The sequence below is a fragment of the Heteronotia binoei genome, chromosome 17, assembly GCF_032191835.1.
Source record: "Heteronotia binoei isolate CCM8104 ecotype False Entrance Well chromosome 17, APGP_CSIRO_Hbin_v1, whole genome shotgun sequence".
NCBI lineage: Eukaryota > Metazoa > Chordata > Lepidosauria > Squamata > Gekkonidae > Heteronotia > Heteronotia binoei.
This window is the reverse complement of record NC_083239.1, coordinates 6,785,537-6,805,871: the sequence shown is the minus strand read 5'-3', so window position 1 is coordinate 6,805,871 and position 20,335 is coordinate 6,785,537.

Genomic DNA, 20,335 nt, shown 5'->3' with positions numbered 1-20,335 from the left:
AAAGCATGGAGGCACACCATCCACCAGGCTGTCTCTTCCTTTGAGAACGCACGCATAGCTGGTCTTGAGGACAAACGGAGATTGAGGAAGAATCGTACTGCTACAGCACCAACCCCAAATCAGACTTTTCTCTGCAGCCACTGTGGCCGGACCTGCCTGTCCCGCATTGGTCTTGTCAGCCACCAGCGAGCCTGCAGCAGACGTGGACTACTGCACCTTTCTTAACTCTTCGTTCGCGAAGTCAAGCCGAGAGAGAGAGATAGTTTGCCCACCACTGATAACAAGCTTATGGGCCAATAATTATTGGGTCTGTTAGATCACCTTTTCATGGATAGGTACTATTATTGTATGTCATCAAGAAGTGGATACAATTCCTGTCTCATTGATATGAATAGATGATGCAGTGCTAGATGACACACCCTCAGTCATCATATCAGACAAGCTCTCCCCCCCATCACTCATGGTCAAGCAATGGAGCAACTGGAAAAGAAGGGAGGGGAAAGCAATGGCATGGAGGTTGTGACATTCCTCAGGGTGATCACCTGGAAGGGAAATCATAGTGTCTGTTATGTTCTAGGACTTTTCTCAGTCTCTACGGCCTTTACCATAGAGATTGGGAGAAGTCCTACGGTGTTGGTTCCCCTCCCAAGACCCAGCGGCCACAGAATTGCCAGCCACACCACCCGTAACAGTTTCCCAAATCAGGACTGTCCGCTGGTCTTAATAACAAAGGACTCTACTGCCATCTTTCCTGTGGTAGATCTTCTTTGCCAAGGTTTGCCTGAAGACCTAGCTGCATGTTATATCTTTTTCCAAAGTTTGCCCTTGGAAGACAGGAGTATAATCAGGGCTGGCCCTAGGCTGTCTGGCACCCCCGCCTGAACTGATAATGTCACTTGGAGGTGCCCAATTTGGTGCTCCCAGAAGGCCAGTGGCCCAGGCAACCATAGGTTGCCTAGTGACAGGACCAGTCCTGAGTATAGTGCATGACTCCCCACCAAAGGGTTGCCAAGTCCAATTCAAAAAATATCTGGGGACTTTGGGGGTGGAGCCAGGAGACTTTGGGGGTGGAGCCAGGAGACATTAGGGGTGGAGCCAAGATCAAGGCTGTGACAAGCATCATTGAACTCCAAAGGGAGTTCTGGCCATCACATTGAAAGGGACAGCACACCTTTTCAATGCCTTCCTTCCATAGGAAATAATGAAGGATAGGGGCACCTTCTTTGGGGGCTCATAGAATTGGACCCCCTGGTCCAATCTTTTTGAAACCTGGGGGGTATTTTGCGGAGAGTCATTAGATGCTATATTGGAAATTTGGTGCCTCTACCCCAAAAAGCAGCCCCCCCAGAGCCCCAGATACCCGCGGATCAATTCTCCATGATTTTCTACGGGAATAAATCTCCATAGGGAATAAAAGAGTTCCCAGCAGACATTCCCCTCCCCTCCCCCAACTTTCTGATGACCCTGAAGTGGGGGGAGGGCCTCCAAACCGGGGGTTCCCCTGCCCCCACCTGGGGATTGGCAACCCTACCGCACCACCACCATGGTTAAGCAGCCCGATGGGGACATTTTCAACTGGGGAAACAGTGCAAATGGGAAAAGTTAACCTTCCCTTCCCAAACACCACAGGCTTAATCCATAGCCCCCGTTTGCTGTTCAGAGTGAATAAAACACATTGGGAATTCCAACAGAACTCTCATGTGTCTCATGTTTTGACACGGGAACCTTTTGGAAACTCTCCACACAAAAGCCATTCCATGTGACTATTCCTCAAGCACATAACTGTAAAGGATTCTGCAGAACTTCAGAAACAGAGACTATTCAATAGAAGGCCCCTCTCTCTCTCTCTGAATTCATCCCATGCAGCAGCCATGTGCAGAATGCCCTCATTAAGGCCTAGAGGGCAGGCTCTCACCCAGATTTAAAAGCATTTTCAGAACAGCATCCTGGGAAGAATATTTCTTGCGAGTGAATCCCCATTGAAAAGCTAATTAGCAAAGCCAAGCCATCACACGTTGGGAAACACCTGAGGTGAAAGAGGAGCTCTGTCCGAGGAGGCTTCATGTCGCAAGGGGCAGCAATTCCCCATCACTGGACCAAAGGAAGTTCATATGGGGTCCATGCCCCTTGCTTCCATCACTAATTCAATCCACACACTTCCCCCAATATCATCTCTGTCCCGTAGACAACAGATTACCTTAGAGGCATCTGGGTACCTGATATCATGCCATTTTAAATGACAGATGATCTGTGTTTCCCAGGCTCAGACAATCTGAAAAAGCCCACACAATTAAAAAATATAAGAAGCACTCTGCTGGATCAGACCAATGGTCAGTGCGGTGTTGTGGTCACAGCGCCGGAATACGATACTGGAGACCTAGGTTTCAATCCCCACTCTGCCATGCTGGGTGACCCTGGGCTGGTCATTTTCTTTCAGCTTCATACACCTCGCAGGGTTGTTGTGAGGCTAAAGTGCAGGAGGGGTGACTGTTGTTGTAAGTGGGGTTTGCAACAAGCCTGAAGAACAGTGTCCTGGTACTTTAATACAGGCTTAGTAGATGAAAATGGGCACTTGAAGCCGTGAAGCATCCAGGTGCATAAATAACCTTATCAGGTAATCACCATTCCATCTAAAGCTTCCTTTATGGACGACCGACCAGTCTGCGCCCCAGAAAATCTAGACCGGGCGTTACAGGCTGTGGCTGAGTGGCTCAGACTGAGCGGGCTGAGGCTAAATCCGGCGAAGACAGAGGTCCTTTGCCTGGGTCATCAGGGTCCGGGGGGGGGGGAAATCCCCCTGCCAGCTTTTGACGGTGCGCCATTGATAGCGGCGAACAGGGTCAAAAGCCTGGGGGTACTATTGGAGCCCTCCTTAAAGATAAGAACATAAGAGAAGCCATGTTGGATCAGGCCAATGGCCCATCCAGTCCAACACTCTGTGTCACACAGTGGCAAAAAAATTTATACATACACACACATTGTGGCTAATAGCCACTGAAAGACCTCTGCTCCATATTTTTATCTAAACCCCTCTTGAAGGTGGCTATGCTTGTGGCCGCCACCACCTCCTGTGGCAGTGAATTCCACATGTTAATCACCCTTTGGGTGAAGAAGTACTTCCTTTTATCTGTTTTAACCTGGCTGCTCAGCAATTTCATCGAATGCCCACGAGTTCTTGTATTGTGAGAAAGGGAGAAAAGTACTTCTTTCTCTACTTTCTCCATCCCGTGTATTATTTTGTAAACCTCTATCATGTCACCCCACAGTCGACGTTTCTCCAAGCTAAAGAGTCCCAAGCGTTTCAACCTTTCTTCATAGGGAAAGTGTTCCAGCCCTTTAATCATTCTAGTTGCCCTTTTCTGGACTTTCTCCAATGCTATAATATCCTTTTTGAGGTGCGGCGACCAGAACTGCACACAGTACTCCAAATGAGACCGCACCATCGATTTATATGGGGGCATTATGATACTGGCTGATTTGTTTTCAATTCCCTTCCTAATAATTCCCAGCATGGCGTTGGCCTTTTTTATTGCAAACGCACACTGTCTTGACATTTTCAGTGAGTTATCTACCACGACCCCAAGATCTCTCTCTTGGTCAGTCTCTGCCAGTTCACACCCCATCAACTTGTATTGGTAGCTGGGATTCTTGGCCCCAATGTGCATTACTTTGCACTTGGCCACACTGAACCGCATCTGCCACGTTGACGCCCACTCACCCAGCCTCAGCAGATCCCTTTGGAGTTCCTCACAATCCTCTCTGGTTCTCACCACCCTGAACAATTTAGTGTCATCCGCAAACTTGGCCACTTCACTGCTCACTCCCAACTCTAAATCATTTATGAACAAGTTAAAGAGCATGGGACCCAGTACTGAGCCCTGAGGCACCCCACTGCTTACCATCCTCCACTGCGAAGACTGCCCATTTATACTCACTCTCTGCTTCCTATTACTCAGCCAGTTTTTGATCCACAAGAGGATCTGTCCTTTTACTCCATGACTCTCAAGCTTTCTAAGGAGTCTTTGATGAGGAACTTTATCAAAAGCTTTCTGGAAGTCAAGGTAAACAACATCTATCGGGTCTCCTTTGTCCACATGTTTGTTCACCCCCTCAAAGAAATGTAACAGGTTAGTGAGGCAAGATCTTCCCTTGCAGAACCCATGCTGAGTCTTCCTCAATAACCTGTGCTCATCAATGTGCCTACTCATTCTGTCCTTGATAATGGTTTCATGGAGGCTCAAATAGCAGCCACTGCCAAGTCCGCATTTTTTCATCTTAGGCGGGCAAGGCAGCTGGCCCCCTTGCTGGAGCGCGACGGTCTAGCAACAGTGATCCATGCTACGGTCACCTCGAGGTTGGACTACTGCAATGCCCTCTACATGGGGCTGCCCTTGTGCCGAACTCAGAAGTTGCAGCTAGTGCAGAATGCCGCGGCCCGGCTGTTATTGGGGCTCCCAAGATGGGAGCACGTTTGGCCGGGGCTCCGGGTTCTGCACTGGCTGCCAATAATATACCGAGTCTGGTACAAGGTGCTGGTTATTACCTTTAAAGCCCTATATGGCCTAGGACTTGCCTACCTGAAGGACCGTCTCTCCCCACATGTTCCCCAGAGAGTATTGAGATCGGGAAGCCAAAATCTTCTTGCTATCCCCGGGCCAAAGGAAGCCCGCCTAAAATCTACTAGGGATAGGGCCTTCTCTGTTATGGCCCCTTCCTGGTGGAACCAGCTGCCGGAAGAGGTGAGGGCCCTGCGGGACCTTGCTCAGTTCCGCAGGGCCTGTAAGACAACCCTCTTCCGGCTGGCTTATAACTAACCGGCACAGGAAACTAAGTGTAGCTCTTCTAGATTTAGGCTATCCCTAAAGTTTTAATGTTTTAAATGTTTTAACTGTGTTAAATGCTTAAATTTAATATTCTTATGTTGGATTTTGTGTTGTGAGCCGCCCTGACACTTGGTGGGAAGGGCGGGATATAAATCATAAATAAAGTAAAGTAAAAGTAAAGTAAAGAGACTCGACATCCCCCCCACCCACCCCACCCCGGCCACATGGCAACTCCAATTGTAAGCCAGTTTTAATCTCCATTCAGGAGAAATGTGGAGTATAAGTACCTAAAGTAAAAATAATATCGTCTGCCCTGTCCTGGATAGCCCAGGAAAGCCTGATCTTGTCAGATCCCAGAAGCTAAGCAGGGTTGACTCTGGCAAGTGCTTGGATGGGAGACCTCCTTGGAATACCAGAGACAGGAGAACAGGGGCAGTCTTTATTCAGCCACCTATTTGAATATTCTACAGGTGCCCAGTAGGGGTTAGTCACCAGAGGTTGCCACGACTTCCAGGTTGCGTTCGCTCGCGCACACACACACACAATACCAAAGAAGTCCAGCATTCTGTTTTCCATGGGAGTCAGCCAGACTTCTCAGAAAGTAAGCTGCTTTCTGATGCTGCTTCTCAGCAGCCTGAACTCAGAGATACACCGCATCCGAAACGGAGGTTCTGTTTTGCCATCATAGCTAACAGCCAGGACTCTGTCCTTGAGGAATCTATCTAGAAGGATTTTCAACATCTGTGATCCACCACAACTGTTTTGAAGGCCATTAGATATGCCTCCTGAAATTGAAGAGCTTCACTCCCCCCTCCAATTCTATTCACCTGCTCTATTGCCTCCAGTGCTGTTCTGAACATGTCCATTAAGCACAGACTTCCTCAGAGGTTGTTCTTGGGCAATAAACTCAAAAAGGAGGACCACACAAAAAATCTAGAGCGTTCCTGCTAAAAAAAAAAAGCACCGAGGATAGAGGCACCTTCTTTTGGGGCTCATAGAATGGGATTCCCTGGTCCAATCTTTTTGAAACTTGGGGGGGGGGGGGCATTGAGGAGAGGCACCAGATGCTATGCAGAAAACAGGGTTCTAGGTCTGTGTTGGGAAATACCTGGAGACTTTAGGGGTGGAGCCGGGAGAGGGTGGGTTCGGGAAGGGAAGGGGAGGGCCTCAGCATGCTACAATGCCATAGAGTCCACCTTCCAAAGCTGCCATTTTCTCCAGGGGAGCAAATCTCTGCCAGCTGGAGATCAATTGTAAAAGTGGGAGATCTCCAGCCCTCTAGCTGAAAACATGGTGCCTCTGTCTCAAAAAACAGCCCCCCCCCCAAGTCCCAGAAACCCACTGATTGATTCTCCATTAGACCCAATGGAAATCGATCTCCATAGTGCCCAGAAGACATTTCCCTCCCACCCCCTGCTTTCTGATAACCCTGAAGTGAAGGGGGGGCTCCAAATCGCAGGATCCCCTGCCCCCAGCTGGGAGTTAAAAAAATCAAAGGTACATAACCCACCGTGAAAACCAGCTTCTATTGTCAAATTATACAAGGTCAACAAAAATACGCACAAATTCCACCATCATAAATTACAAAACAACCGTAACTTTTAGTCCTTAATAGAAAAGGAAGCAATAGCACCAAGAGCCTTTCTTTACATCCTATGGTAAAACTTCCCATCTCATTCCATGCAGTCCTGGTGTAGTACTCCAGATGTTTAATGTCTGTCCAAAGATGCAGCCAATAATCCAAGTTTCCAAGGACAAGGTCGTACGGAACCCTTGTTTCGCGTGAGCTGCTTCAAGCTGCAACAATCCTCTTAGCAATTTCTCTTAAGTGTTAGGCCAAACAGCCAGCATATTTGAAGGAACACCTACCTGAGTCAAATTCATTGGACTGGTTGGCGAGGGTCATGATTTTCATTTATTTTCCTTTTGCAAAGGAGTAGTTGTATTAACCCCGTTCTTCAGCAATAGAACAGCTCAGACTCGGCTTGCCAACTTCCCAGTGGTGGCTGGAGATCTCCCACTATGACAACTAATCTCCAGATGACAAAGATCAATTCACCAGGAGAAAATGGCCGCTTTGGAAGGCAGGGTCGGATTAAAACCCGTGGAGGCCCCTAGGCAGTCTGTCGAAATCTTGGGAGGCCCCTCGCAAATTACCTCAGAGTTGGAGCGCCCACCCCACTACCTGCGGCCCATGCTGCAGCCTACAAGCACCTTCTCAAAAGCCCCTTTGACAAAGCTGCGGAGGAGAGGTAGTAGGATTGCCAATCCCCAGGTGGGGGCAGGGGATCCCCCGGTTTGGAGGCCCTCCCCCCGCTTCAGGGTCATCAGAAAGCGGGGGCGGGGGGAGGGAAATATCTGCTGGGAACTCTGTTATTCCCTATGGAGATGTATTCCCATAGGGAATAATGGAGTATGGCTCCGTGGGTATCTGGGGCTCTGGGAAAGCTGGTGCCTCTCCCCAAAATACCCTCCAAGTTTCAAAAGGATTGGACAAGGGGGTCCAATTCTATGTGCCCCAAAAGAAGGTACCCCTATCCTTCATTATTTCCTATGGAAGGAAGGCATTTAAAAAAGCGTTCAGTCCCTTTAAATGTGATGGCCAGAACTCCCTTTGGAGTTCAATGATGCTTGTCACACCCTTGTTCCTGGCTCCACCCCCAAAGTCTCCTGGCTCCATCCCCAAAGTCCCCAGATATTTCTTGAATTGGACTTGGCAACCCTAAGGCAGAGAGAGGCAAACTTGGTGATGACACCAGCATCAGGTGCACCAGGCGAGTCAGACAAAGAGTGTCTCAGTTGCTGGCTGCACGGGCAGGCTGTGAGGGCTGCAAGCAGGGGGGAAACTGTGTGTGTGTGGGGGGCTGGCCTGAGGCCCCTAGAGGCATGGGAGCCCATAGGCCAGTACCTACTTGGCCTAATTGTTAATCCAGCCCTGTTGGAAGGTGCACTCAACAACACTGACCTATTAAAGTCCCTCCCTTTCCCCTCCCCTCCTCAGGTTCCACCCCCCAAAATCTCCAGGTATTTTCCAACAATGAACTGGCAATTCTCCCCAGACACGGGTTTATGGGTCGTTTAAAACACACACTTATCACTAATTTAAAATGGCCGCAGCGCAGCCAGCTTGGAATAGCATAACTGAGTGGAAGTTTGAGAGTTAAATCTACCTTCCCTCCCCTGAACTGGATGTCAGGAATCTTAATCGAAAAGGGGGAGGCTTACGCCCCTTCCTGTGTTGCTTACACCACCAAGGAACCAATGTCTTTTAACTGAGGGTGTACAAGATCCGGTACTCACCAATCCATGGAGTTGTAACTACATGGCCATTCCACTTGGGGTTTTTATATGTCTGATCTGGTCCTCGAGCGTCCAGGGCCTTCAGGACCTAGGATCTCTACAGAGCCAGCCCATCCACTATGTATATCTTGGTGATCCTTTATGGCACCAGAGGTGGAGGGTCGCCAACCAGCCCGGGCAGGTTCCTCCAACCCCTACAGGCAGCCTGTGGGGAGCCTGCTCCTGCCATCAGGGGAAGGGGAGCTTCCTTCTTTCCTCCTCTGCAGTATGTGAGGGAGAAGGATGGGGGTGTAGCTTCCAGCCCTGAAATGGTGCTGGGGATGGAGAGCAAGCAGCGCCTTCCCCATAATGGGGGGGGGGGGGCAATGGAGTCATCCCCCACTTAGGGCCCCCAAAATCCTATCTAGGAGTCCCACTCCATACTTTGTGGGCCTCGATCCTGGCATACAGTGATCCTCCTTGTTTGGGTACCAAATGATAGAAGAGGGAACCTTGTTTTCCTCCTCCTCTGCACATTGATGCCTGCCTTTGAAAGCTTCTTTGGCTGCTATTCAAATCCTTCTGAGCATGATAAAAGGATCTAGGCATCTTAGTGGAGCTTACACTGGACACGAGTCAGCAGTGTGATGCAACGGCTAAAAAGGCAAATGTGATTTTGGGCGGTATCAACAGAGGTATAGTGTCCAGATCATGAGAAGTGATGGTGTTGCTTTACTCTCCTCTGGATAGACTTTACCTAGAGTATTATGTTCAGTTTTGGGCGCCAGAATTCTTAAAGATATAGGATATAGACAAGCAGGACTTTTTTTCTTGTAGGAAAAAACCCAGCAGGAACTCATTTGCATATTAGGCCACATCCCCTGCCATCACCATTGTTTCACACAGTGCTTTTTTGTAGAAAAAGCCCAGCAAGAACATATTTGCCTATTAGGCCACACCCCCTGTCATCAAGCCAGCCGGAACCGGATTCCTGTGTGTTTTTGACCCAAAAAAAGGCCTGTAGACAAGGAAATAGACGTGATATCTGTAGGATATAGACAAGATGGAACATGTCCAGAGGAGGGCAACAAAGATGGTGAGGGGTCTGAAGACCAGGTCCTAGGAGAAAAGGCTGAAGGAGCTGGATGTGTTTAGCTTGGAGAGGAGATGACTGAGAGATGATATGACCACCATCTTCAAGTACTTGAAGGGCTGTAATATATAGCATGATGCTGAATTGTTTTCTGTTGCCCCAGAAGGTCATACCAGAACTAATAGGTTGAAATTAAATCAAAACAGCTTCTGGCTAAACATTAGGAAGAATTTCCTGACAATCTGAGCGGTTACTCAGTGGAACAGGTTTCCACAGGAGGTGGCGGGCTCTCCTTTGGAGGTTTTTAAACAGAGGCTAGATGGCCATCTGACAGCAATGTGAATTAGGCAGATCACAAGAACGGGGGGGGGGGGGGTAAGAGAGGTTGCATCAGTGTTTAGTTTTCATGGCCCTTTCTTACATAACCAAGGAAACAGCTTGGTGCTTGGGGGGGCACAGTGGGAGGGCTTCTAGCCCCACTGGTGGACCTCCTGATGGCACTTGGTTTTTATGGCCACTGTGTGACACAGTGTCGGACTGGATGGGCCATTGGCCTGATCCAACATGACTTCTCTTATATTCTTATGCCACTTTGAGGTCAAGCAGCAATTTTCTGCAGGCAAGTTTGGCAAGGGATCCTGGAGATTTTTGCCGTCTTCTGGGCATGGAACAAGGATCACTGGGGACGTGTGTGTGTGTGTGTATGTGTGTGTGGGAGGTATTTGTGAGTTTCCTGCATTGTGCAGGGGGTTGGACTGGATGGCCCTGTAGGTTCCTTCCAACTCTATGATTCTATGATAAGCTCTGTTATATGGTGCTTGGTGAATGAAGACTGAGAAACAGGGAATGGATCCTGAAAATGTAGTTGTTGTACAGGTGTGCTTGTGACTGCTGCCCTAGAAAGTAATACAAATGCAAACCAGTCTCTCTGCCTAAAGGAAAGAGTGACAAGAAACTGTCCTTGTGGTGCTGGTTTTTCACATTTATAGGGACATCAATTTTGGTTCATGGAAGGAATAGCCGTTTCTACGCATGGAAAGGTTCTCAGTCACCAAGGCTCCAATAATAGCTGTTTAAAAAAAAAATAAAAAAATCTGAAAGTGGTTTGAGAAGGATTGCCGAGATCCTTTGGGTATAAAGGCATGTTTCTTTGTTCCATATGTACGAGCCAGTAGAGAATTGGACTAGGATCCAGGAGACCCAGGTTTGAATCCCCGTTTTGCTATGGATGTCTGCTGGGTGACCTTGAGCTGCTCACACCCTCTCAGCCTAACCTACCTCACAGGATCATTGTGAAGATAAAACGGAATGGGCAATATCAGCTTCTTTGAGTTCCCGTTGGGGAGAATTGAACATAAATAAATTTGCCTCTGGTTCAATAGGTTTTGCGGTTTCTGAAAATAATGCAAAATATCTGCCCTGCCTGTTTGCTGAAGACGGAAGTTTGACTCCTGCTACCTTTGCTTGCAACAAGCTTCACATTGCTTTAAAAGAGCCCCTCCAGCAGCACCCAGCACGCCAACTACATGGGATATTGGAGAATCATGACTGTATGCACCACAAACTCTTTCAAATAAGCTTCATGTCTCTGGGAAAAAAAACAGAACACTTCTGTTTCCTTCCAGCCTAAGAATCTTTAGAACTAGGAAGGTCGGGGAGAGAGCGAGGAAGGGAGGGAGAGAATGAGAGAAGCTGAAATCTACTTCTCCAGCACAGAAAATGTCATGTCTATGCTCAGTACTGGATAGATGCCTCAGAACACCTTTGGAGAGACATCAGGAAAAGGCAGCCCATAAATCCTAGGTGTCCGGAGACAGATAGACCCGCGCTGCATATATCAGTCCAAGAGGATTAGCCCTCGAGGCGTAATGAGGCCTTTCTAAAGGATGGCCCCGTTGCAGCCTCTCAGGCACCTGTGTGAGGAAATCAATGCGCAACTCTGTCCTTGCCCATGGGCATAATTCAGTTTCCGTGGCATATCAGGCTGCAAAGGCCTGCCACCTTGAGGTCATTCCCGGGCTAACCAGAGCCTTCCGTGGAGAGACCTCCTCCCCCACACGTTGTGCGCTTCCCAAAGGCCACTTCTATAACACCCTTCACGTTCAGTTGCCAAGGCCTGCAAAGGCATAGATAAGATGGCGCCTGATATTTTACTTTGCTGCCCTATATCCACAGAAGGACATGTGTCAAGCACGTTTATACTGGGATGCAAAATGCTAGGGATGTCAGGTCCAATTCAAGAAATATCTGGGGACTTTGGGGGCGAAGCCAGGACACTTTGGGGTGGAGCCAGGAGCAAGGTTGTGACGAGCATCATTAAACCCCAAAGGGAGTCCTGGCCGTCACATTTAAAGGGACCGCACACCTTTTAAATGCCTTCCCTCCGCTGGAAATAATGAAGGATAGGGACACCTTCTTTTAGAACTCATAGAATTGGATCCCCTCGTCCAATCCTTTTGAAACTTAGAGGGTATTTTGAGGAGAGGCATTGGATGCTATGTTGCAAATTTGGTGCTTCTGTGTCAAAAAATAGCCCCCCCCCAACAGAACCCCAGATACTTGGAGATTAATTCTCCATTATACCCTATAGGAATTGGTCTACACAGGGAATAACGAAGTGCCCAGCAGACATCCTCCCCCCCCCCTCTTTCTGATGACCCTGAAGTGCTGGGAGGACCTCCAAAGCAGGGGATCCCCTGCCCTCCAAATCTGGGGATTGGCAACCCTACAAAATGCACATGGATTTGGCAACAGAGTCTGTTGCCATACCCTGCTTGAGAAATTCCTGGAGATTCGGGGACTGTGCTTGGGGATGCAAACACCTGGGGAGGAGACGCCACTGAGTTTGCCCTCTGAAACTGCCATTTCCTGCAGGGGAACTGCTTTTTGTAGTCTAACGATCAGTTATAATACGGGCTCTTTTTTTGTAGAAAAAGTCACCTGCATATTAGACCATACTTCCCGGTGTCACCATTGTTTCGCACAGGGCTTTTTTTTGTAGAAAAAGCCCAGCAGGAACTCATTTGCATATTAGGCCACACACCCCTGATGCCAAGCCCGGTGGAACTGTATTCCTGCTAAAAAAAAAAAAAGCCCTGGTTATAATGCCAGAAGAATTCCAGGCCCCACTTGGAGACTGGGAACCCTATAAAATCCAAAACAATGTGGTCTTTTAACACCCCCCCTCCGCCCAATACCTTCCTGACAATCTTCTATGGAAGGGAAAGTTGAAATCATCCTACCAAACTTCCTTGGCTTAGAGAGCTGATGCCACAAGCCTTCCTGCCTATTGTTTTTCTCCTGTGTGCTTATCCGCCTCCCCCCGCAGCTGATCCTTGAGCTGAAGGAAATGGAGTTGGGGGATATCATTGCTGATTGCTTTCTAGTTGTCTGGTGCAAGACAGTTTTTTTCTGCATAGCTGGAACACAGCGAATTCCTTCCCCACCTTCCAGTTAGTCTACATGGGAGGGGCTAAGAGCACCCAGCTTCCTCTCAGCATGCCCATCCCATGCGCTTCTGAAGGAGCAGCTCCGGAGTTAGCAAAACTATCATGTGACAGTTGCACGCAAGAGGAGGGATGCAGTCCCAGGAGGCAAAGGCTGATACTGATGTCAAGCTTGTGGAACAACCTCCTGACCGCATTCCATTCACCTAGACTGAGGAAGAACAAAGCTTATGTTCCTATTTTTATCTGTGAAAGGTTGGTGGGTCCATGGCTCAGTGATAAAGAATGCTTTGCACGCACAAGGTCCCAGGATCAGTCCCCAGCATCGCCAGTTAGAAGGGATCAGAAAAGTCAAAGACCTCCAACTGAGACCCAGGAGAGCAGCTGCCAGTCAGGGTTGACAAGATTCTCCTGGATAGACCAAGGGCCGGACTTAGCAGAAGGCAACTTCATGTGAGGGTATGAGTTTGATCCCGTGACCCTCTTCTGGCGAAGGAGGAGTCTTTTTCCTCTGGTGCGTGACAGCTTCTTCTGGAGTAGGGTTGCCAATCCCCAGGTGGGGGCAGGGGATCCCCCGGTTTGGAGACCCTCCACCCGCTTCAGGGTCGTCAGAAAGCAGGGGGAGGGGAGGGAAATGTCTGTTGGGAACTCTATTATTCCCTATGGAGATTTATTTCCATAGAAAATCATGGAGAATTGATCCACGGGTACCTGGGACTTTGGGGGGGGCTGTTTTTTGGGGTAGAAGCACCAAATTTTCAGTATAGCATCTAGTGCCTCTCCTAAAAATACCCCCCCAAGTTTTAAAACGATTGGACCAGGGGGTCCAATTCTATGAGCCCCCAAAGAAGGTGCCCCTATCCTTCATTATTTCCTATGGAAGGAAGACATTTTAAAAAGTGTGCTGTCCCTTTAAATGCGATGGCCAGAACTCCCTTGAAGTTCATTTATGCTTGTCACACTCTTGCTCCTGGCCCCGCCCCTAATGTCTCCTGGCTCCGCCCCCAAAGTCCCCAGATATTTCTTGAACTGGACTTGGCAACCCTACTCTGGAGTAAAATTCCATTCTTATTGGGAGGAGTTGCAGGCTCAGCCCGATTTAAGTCTTTCCATAAGTAGTTTGAAAATGGTAGGATATACCTAATTCCCTGGCCCAGACAGTCCAAGCTAGGCTAATCTTATTGGACATGAGAAACTAAGCAAGGCTGTCCCTAGTTAGTACTTGGATGCAGGCAGGCTCATAGCCAGGAAATTTTAGGTGGGGGGGGGGATGGAAAAAAAAATCGGGTGGAGGGATCCCCCCCCCCACTCTGGCAGTCCCCACTCTCTCTGTGGCCAATGCTCTGGCAGTAGGGTTGCCAATCCCCAGGTGGGGGCAGGGGATCCCCCAGTTTGGAGGCCCTCCCCCCGCTTCAGGGTCGTCAGAAAGCGGGGGGAGGGGAGGGAAGTGTCTGCTGGGAACTCTGTTATTCCCTATGGAGATTTATTCCCATAGAAAATAATGGAGGATTGATCCACGGGTATCTGGGGCTCTGGGGGGGCTATATTTTGGGGTAGAGGCACCACATTTTCAGTACAGCATCTAGTGCCTCTCCCCAAAATACCCCCCAAGTTTCAAAACTATTGGACCAGGGGGTCCAATTCTATGAGCCCCAAAAGAAGGTGCCCCTATCCTTCATTATTTTCTATGGAAGGAAGGCATTGAAAAGGTGTGCCGTCCCTTGAAATGTGATGGGCAGAATTCCCTTTGGAGTTCAATTATGCTTGTCACAGCCTTGATCTTGGCTCCACCCCCAAAGTCCCCTGGCTCCACCCCCAAAGTCCCCTGGCTCCACCCCCAAAGTCCCCAGATATTTCTTGAATTGGACTTGGCAACCCTATCTGGCAGCCCCCAATCTTCCTGCCGCTTTGGTGGCCCCCACCCCCTTCCGCGGTGCTTTCCCCTCCTTCCCTCCCTCCCTCCCACCTACCTGGTGAAGCCCCGGCTCCTGGGGCTCTTTCAAGGCGGCCCCCCGGCTGATCAGCGGGAAAAGCCACACCGAGGCCAGTGGTTCCTACACCGGCTTTCTGGCTGCTCAGCGCATTTAGTGCTGGGGCATTCAGCGTTGAATGTGCCGAGCGCGCCTGAAAGCCAGCGTAGGAACCGCCAGCCTTGGTGCAGCTTTTCCTGTCGATCAGCTGATCAGCGGGGTGGGGGGGTCGCCTTGAAAGAGCCCCAGGAGTTGGGGCTTCACCGGGTAGGTGGGGGGGAGGGAGGGGGGGCCGCCAGAGTAACGGGGAGATGGGGGTCGCCAGAGAAGTGGTTGTGGAGACAGCGGCGGGGAAAGGAGGGGCCATAAAGGTCGAGGGGAGGTTGGGTGGGGAGCCAGGCCCCCCCCGCCTCCCCCCCCCGTAGCTACAGGCCTGCTTGGATGGGAGACCACCTAGGAAGGCCAGGGTTTCTAACACAGAGGCAGGCAATGGCAAACGGCATCTGAATGTCCCTTGCCTTGAAATTTCTATGGTAGGGGTGTCAAACTCATTTGAGACCTTTGTCATAAAATTTAATGCCAGGGAGCAGAGATATAAACTCTGTAAAGGACCCAGACATACACAATTAAAGATTTTTTAAAACTTAAAATTATGCTTAAAAGATTTGCACTCCTGCAATATTTTTGATTCTTTAACAGTCTCTGATTCCTGACACCCCTTGCTCTGAATTACTGCATCAAAATACGGAGACCGTGTCTGTGCTGTGGCAATTTTGAGTAGGCTGTTCAGATGTCGTTCAGGTGTGTGTCTGTAAGTTGCAAACCTACTTTCGATTTATTGACATTCATTACAGAAATATCATAGTCGATGCTTTGAGCCTAACACCCAGGGGGAAAACATGAAATGGCTGGGCATTTTGAGCTTTTGTACATAAGTTGTTTCATATGCTCGTCAGTCAATGGAGAAAATACAGGCTTTGCTCTGTAGCTGCTATGCGATTGAGCAAGCTTGGCAAAGGAAGCTGGGATGCAAAAGGAAGCAAGAGAGAGAGTAAGAGAGGGATGACAGTGAGTTGCTCGTGGGCCTGATGGGAGCCCTCCGGGGGCCTGATCTGGTCCTCGGGCTTCCTTGCTCTTTGGGATTGCCATAAGGAGGCTGCTACTTGACAGCATTTTTAAAAATAGACACAACAACCCAAACCCAACTATGAAATTTCAGCGGCTGGATAATTTTAAAAAAATAGTATTTTTTTCAGCTGCTAGGACATTGTATGCGCAGCTGTGGAAACAAGAAAAAATACCAGAGAAATGGGACTGGATTATGAAAGTTTTTTCGTGGAGTGAGATGGACAAACTAACTAGAACTCTAAGAGACTATGATTTAGACATATTCAAAAAGGAGTGGAAGAAATTTAAAGGATATATGGAGAAAGAGTGGAATGTAAAAAGACATTGGACAATTTTTTAGTATTAATGAGAAAAAAAATATTGAATTTTGATCGGTTAGTAGTACCTTAAGTATTGAACTTAAATCTATAACTTCGGGGAAGTCAACATTGGAGGGAGGGGGGATTGAATTACCATATGGGTTAGTATAGAAAATGTTATAATTAAGTTTTGTAACCATATGTTATCAATAAATTGTTAAAACACAAAAAAATTAGTATTTTTTGTATTTGTGTGTGCGTGCATGGAAGTCTTGAAAGAGGAAGACCTCTGGTGACTAACCCCTACTGGGGGCCTGGTGGATGTTCAGGGAGGTGGTTGAATAAAGTCTGCACTGCCTCTTGGAATTCCGAGGAGGTCTCCCATCCAAATACTTGCCAGAATTAACCCTCCTTAGCTTCCAAGACCCGATGAGATCAGGCTTCCGAAGGCTATCCAGGTCAGGGTGCAACTACTTTTGTTGTCTAGATTTATTCATGAAAAGTATTTAACTGTTTCATAGTCCTGCTTGTATTAAAGCAATACAATGAAACCATAAAATTTCCAGACTATAAACTCACAGGTCGTAAAGCGGCACTCCAATTTGAAGCAGGCCAGCTCAAAAAGATGGAACACCAGCTAAAAGCTTGGGTAAAGAGAAAGGCTTCACTCTGGCGCCTAAAAGACCGTAAAGTGAGTAGGTAGGCACCAAGAGATCCTAAGGGGAAGAGAGAGACTGTGGCACAGAGATAGAGCATCTAATTGGCACACAGAAGGTAGTCGGTTCAATTCCTGGCATCTCCAATGAAAAGATCTGGAAGTAGATGATGTGAAAGACCTCTGCTTGGGACTTAGAGAGCTGCTGCCAGTCTAAGTAGACAACACTGACTTTGATGGGCCAATGTACTGATTCAGTATAAGGCAGTTTCGTGTGTGTTCATGTGTTCACATTCCAAAGGCGAGGTGCCACCACTGTCTGGCCGCTGCTTTCCTCTGCTGAGCAGGTGGGGGCCTCTAGGACAGGAAGGAAGATCTTCAGTGGTGGGCTGGACAGTGCGGGAAAAGACAGCCAGTCAGATGCCATTTGCCCTGGGTACTTTGAGTTGTATCCAGAAACGTGTTGATAATTGCTTATCAGCAGGTGACTGCCACCTGGCTGGTGATCCTCCCTGTGGTCATCTGAGGAGCCATTCTCATTACATTAGAAGCTGATCCAGGTAGGCCGTTGGTCGGTCTTTTTCAGCACACCAATTTTGGTGCTTACGTCTTGTCCACAGGTGCCTATGAAAGACATGCACACTCAACTGTTTTTTAGTTTGTTCAGGTAGAAGGCATCAACTTTCAACAGAGTGTACGTTAATGGCAAGAAACCAATATGCTACTCAAGTGGGGCATCACATTCCAAAAGGTCTTGGCGCATAGATAGTGCCAGCTTCAGTCCCTACCATCTTTAGCGAAAAGGATCGTCTACAACAGGAGCTCGGCCTAACACTTGCAATGATGGCCGTCACAAGTGTAACAAAAATACATACAAAGCTGTCTGAGTCAGACATTTGACCCACCTGGATGACCAGCAGGTTTGCACTTTTTTTTTTTTTTTTTGCAAAACTATGCATGCACAAAATCTTTGGCAGTCCAAACAGACTAGCAGCCATTAATATTGCTAAAGACTACTTTATTTAAGCACAGTAATATAAACGTAGCTTTAACAATTGCCTGACATATGGAGCTATAGCATTTGCAGGGGAGGGGGGGGATAATGGAGCACCATTGGGCTACATGTGCATGTGTGAAAGCGGATGGCTATACTGATAGTAAGGAATATTTGAAGCAACCTAATGAGCAGCTGCAAATGGGTTAATGATCTGACAATCTAGCTAAAACCCGTCTCCCTCTTTGTGGCTAGCAAACAAGGTTTGAGTTGAAACAGTAGGCGTTTGAACGTCTCCAATAAGCATTTCTGGGGCCGAATGAGAAATTCAAAGCTTCCCCATTTGTAACATGTCCTTTGAACACTGCGTTAGGTCATCTCTTTTGGTAATTTCCCCACAGATTGCTACAGCTGTACAAACCAGCTCACTTTGGCAAACGGAGGTCTGATGCCTCATTGGAGGGCATAATCTCACACGAATGATGTCTGTCCGTATCCAGTGCAGCCTTGACAAGTGATAGCTTGCTGGAAAAAAAAAATATCTAATCTAAAACCCAACAGACACCTGCAGCTGTGAGCCTGTTGCTTTGCACCGCATGCTGGGTGTGTGTAGGTGTGTGCTCAGTAGTTACCATGCCACCTTACCACTGCTCGACTGGAACCTGGAAGTGGCTCAGTGCAAGCCAAAGATGCCTGAGAAGGATACATCAGTGGCTGGCGGATCTAGAGATGGAGCGTATTAATTAGAAGGCGGTCATGAGGAGAGCAATTTCGAGGTGATGGTGGGAGGCAAGAGGGAGATGAGTTCCCAGTGTGATGCCTACGCAGCAAAGGAAGCTGGAGGCACTCTAATTGGGGATATGCCGAGCAAGACGTCTGCAGACTGGAAGCTGCTTTTTCCTGGTGTCTTTTTCCTCTCTGCATTGCCCAGAGCACGCCTGGGATTCTGTGCACAGCATCAGCAGCAGGCTTTTTAAGGAGAGGAAAGTTCAAAGGGGAGCAGCAGAGAAGGCTGAGGTGGGGAGGGGGGGGAACGTGACAGGGATAACATACTATGGGGTAGGTTTGCAGGGAGGCCAGCTCCTGATGTGCCTAAAACAAAGGACTGATGTGCCTAAAACAAAGAAAAATGGATATTGCATCAGTGAGAAAGCTAGTGAGAGGCTCTGAAGCTGAGAATGGGTGTCCACATGCACTTACCTTCCATAATCAGCACTCATTCAGTTCACGCATGCCTCTGTAGGGGCCATGCTGTTTGCTAACAGAATCCTTATCTCTTTAAGAACAATATGGCCCTATAGATTTCGGTGGGTGCCCTCCTGTCTCTGGTTCTTAGACATGCATACGTAATAGTCAAACCATGTTGGTGATCTAGGCTAAGTCCCAAAATCTGAGCTAAAAAAATCAGATAGATTTTTGTCCCACCTTTCCGGAAACTGGAGAGAATCAAGCAAGATGTTGCATTGTGGTATAGTGGTTAGAAATGGAGCAGGAAGAAGATGAAGATGAAGAAGATATTGGATTTATATCCTGCCCTCCACTCCGAAGAGTCTCAGAGCGGCTCACAATCTCCTTTCCCTTCCTCCCCCACAACAGACACCCTGTGAGGTAGATGAAGATATTGGATTTATATCCCGCCCTCCACTCCAAAGAGTCTCAAAGCAGCTCACAATCTCCTTTCCCTTCCTCCCCCACAACAGACACCCTGTGAGGTAGATGAAGATATTGGATTTATATCCCGCCCTCCACTCCAAAGAGTCTCAAAGCAGCTCACAATCTCCTTTCCCTTCCTCCCCCACAACAGACACCCTGTGAGGTGGGTGGGGCTGGAGAGGGCTCTCACAGAAGCTGCCCTTTCAAGGACAACCTCTTCCAGAGCTCTGGCTGACCCAAGGCCATGCTAGCAGGTGCAAGTGGAGGAGTGGAGAATCAAACCCGGTTCTCCCAGATAAGAGTCCGCACACTTAACCACTACACCAAACTGGCTCTCCACACACTTAACCACTACACCAAACTGGAAGCTTCAGATTCACACCTAACCCAGGAAGCTCTGTGGGTGCCTGAGGGCCTTTCAGGCTAATGTACTCCATAGGACATGGTGAAAACTGCAGAAGAATTGAGTTACAAATATGATTGGTTTCAAATGCAACAAATAAAAAGCTTGGTGGAGAAAGATATTAAAACTGAAGGAATAAGGAAAGAGCAAACAGAAATGGAAAGAGTTCTGCTTGGAGATAATGAGAAATTAATTTCAAAAGTATACAAATTACTTTTACAATAGTCTACAGAGGATGAAGTAGTGAAATCTCAAATGATAAAATGGGCAATTAATGTAAATAAAGAAATAAAGATGGAAACTTGGGAATATTTGTGGAAGAACTCTATGAAACTCGCAACATGTCATAGTATTAAAGAAAACTGTTTTAAGATGATGTATAGATGGTATATGACTCCAAAAAAATTAGCAAAGATGAACAACAAGATGCCAGATAGGTGTTGGAAATGTAAAAAGCATGAAGGATCCTTCTACCATATGTGGAGGACTTGTGAAAGGGCTAAAATGTTCTGGCAGATGATTCAGCAAGAGATTTCTAAGATCTTGGGATATGAATTTAACAAAGTGGCAGAGACTTTTCTGCTGGGATTAC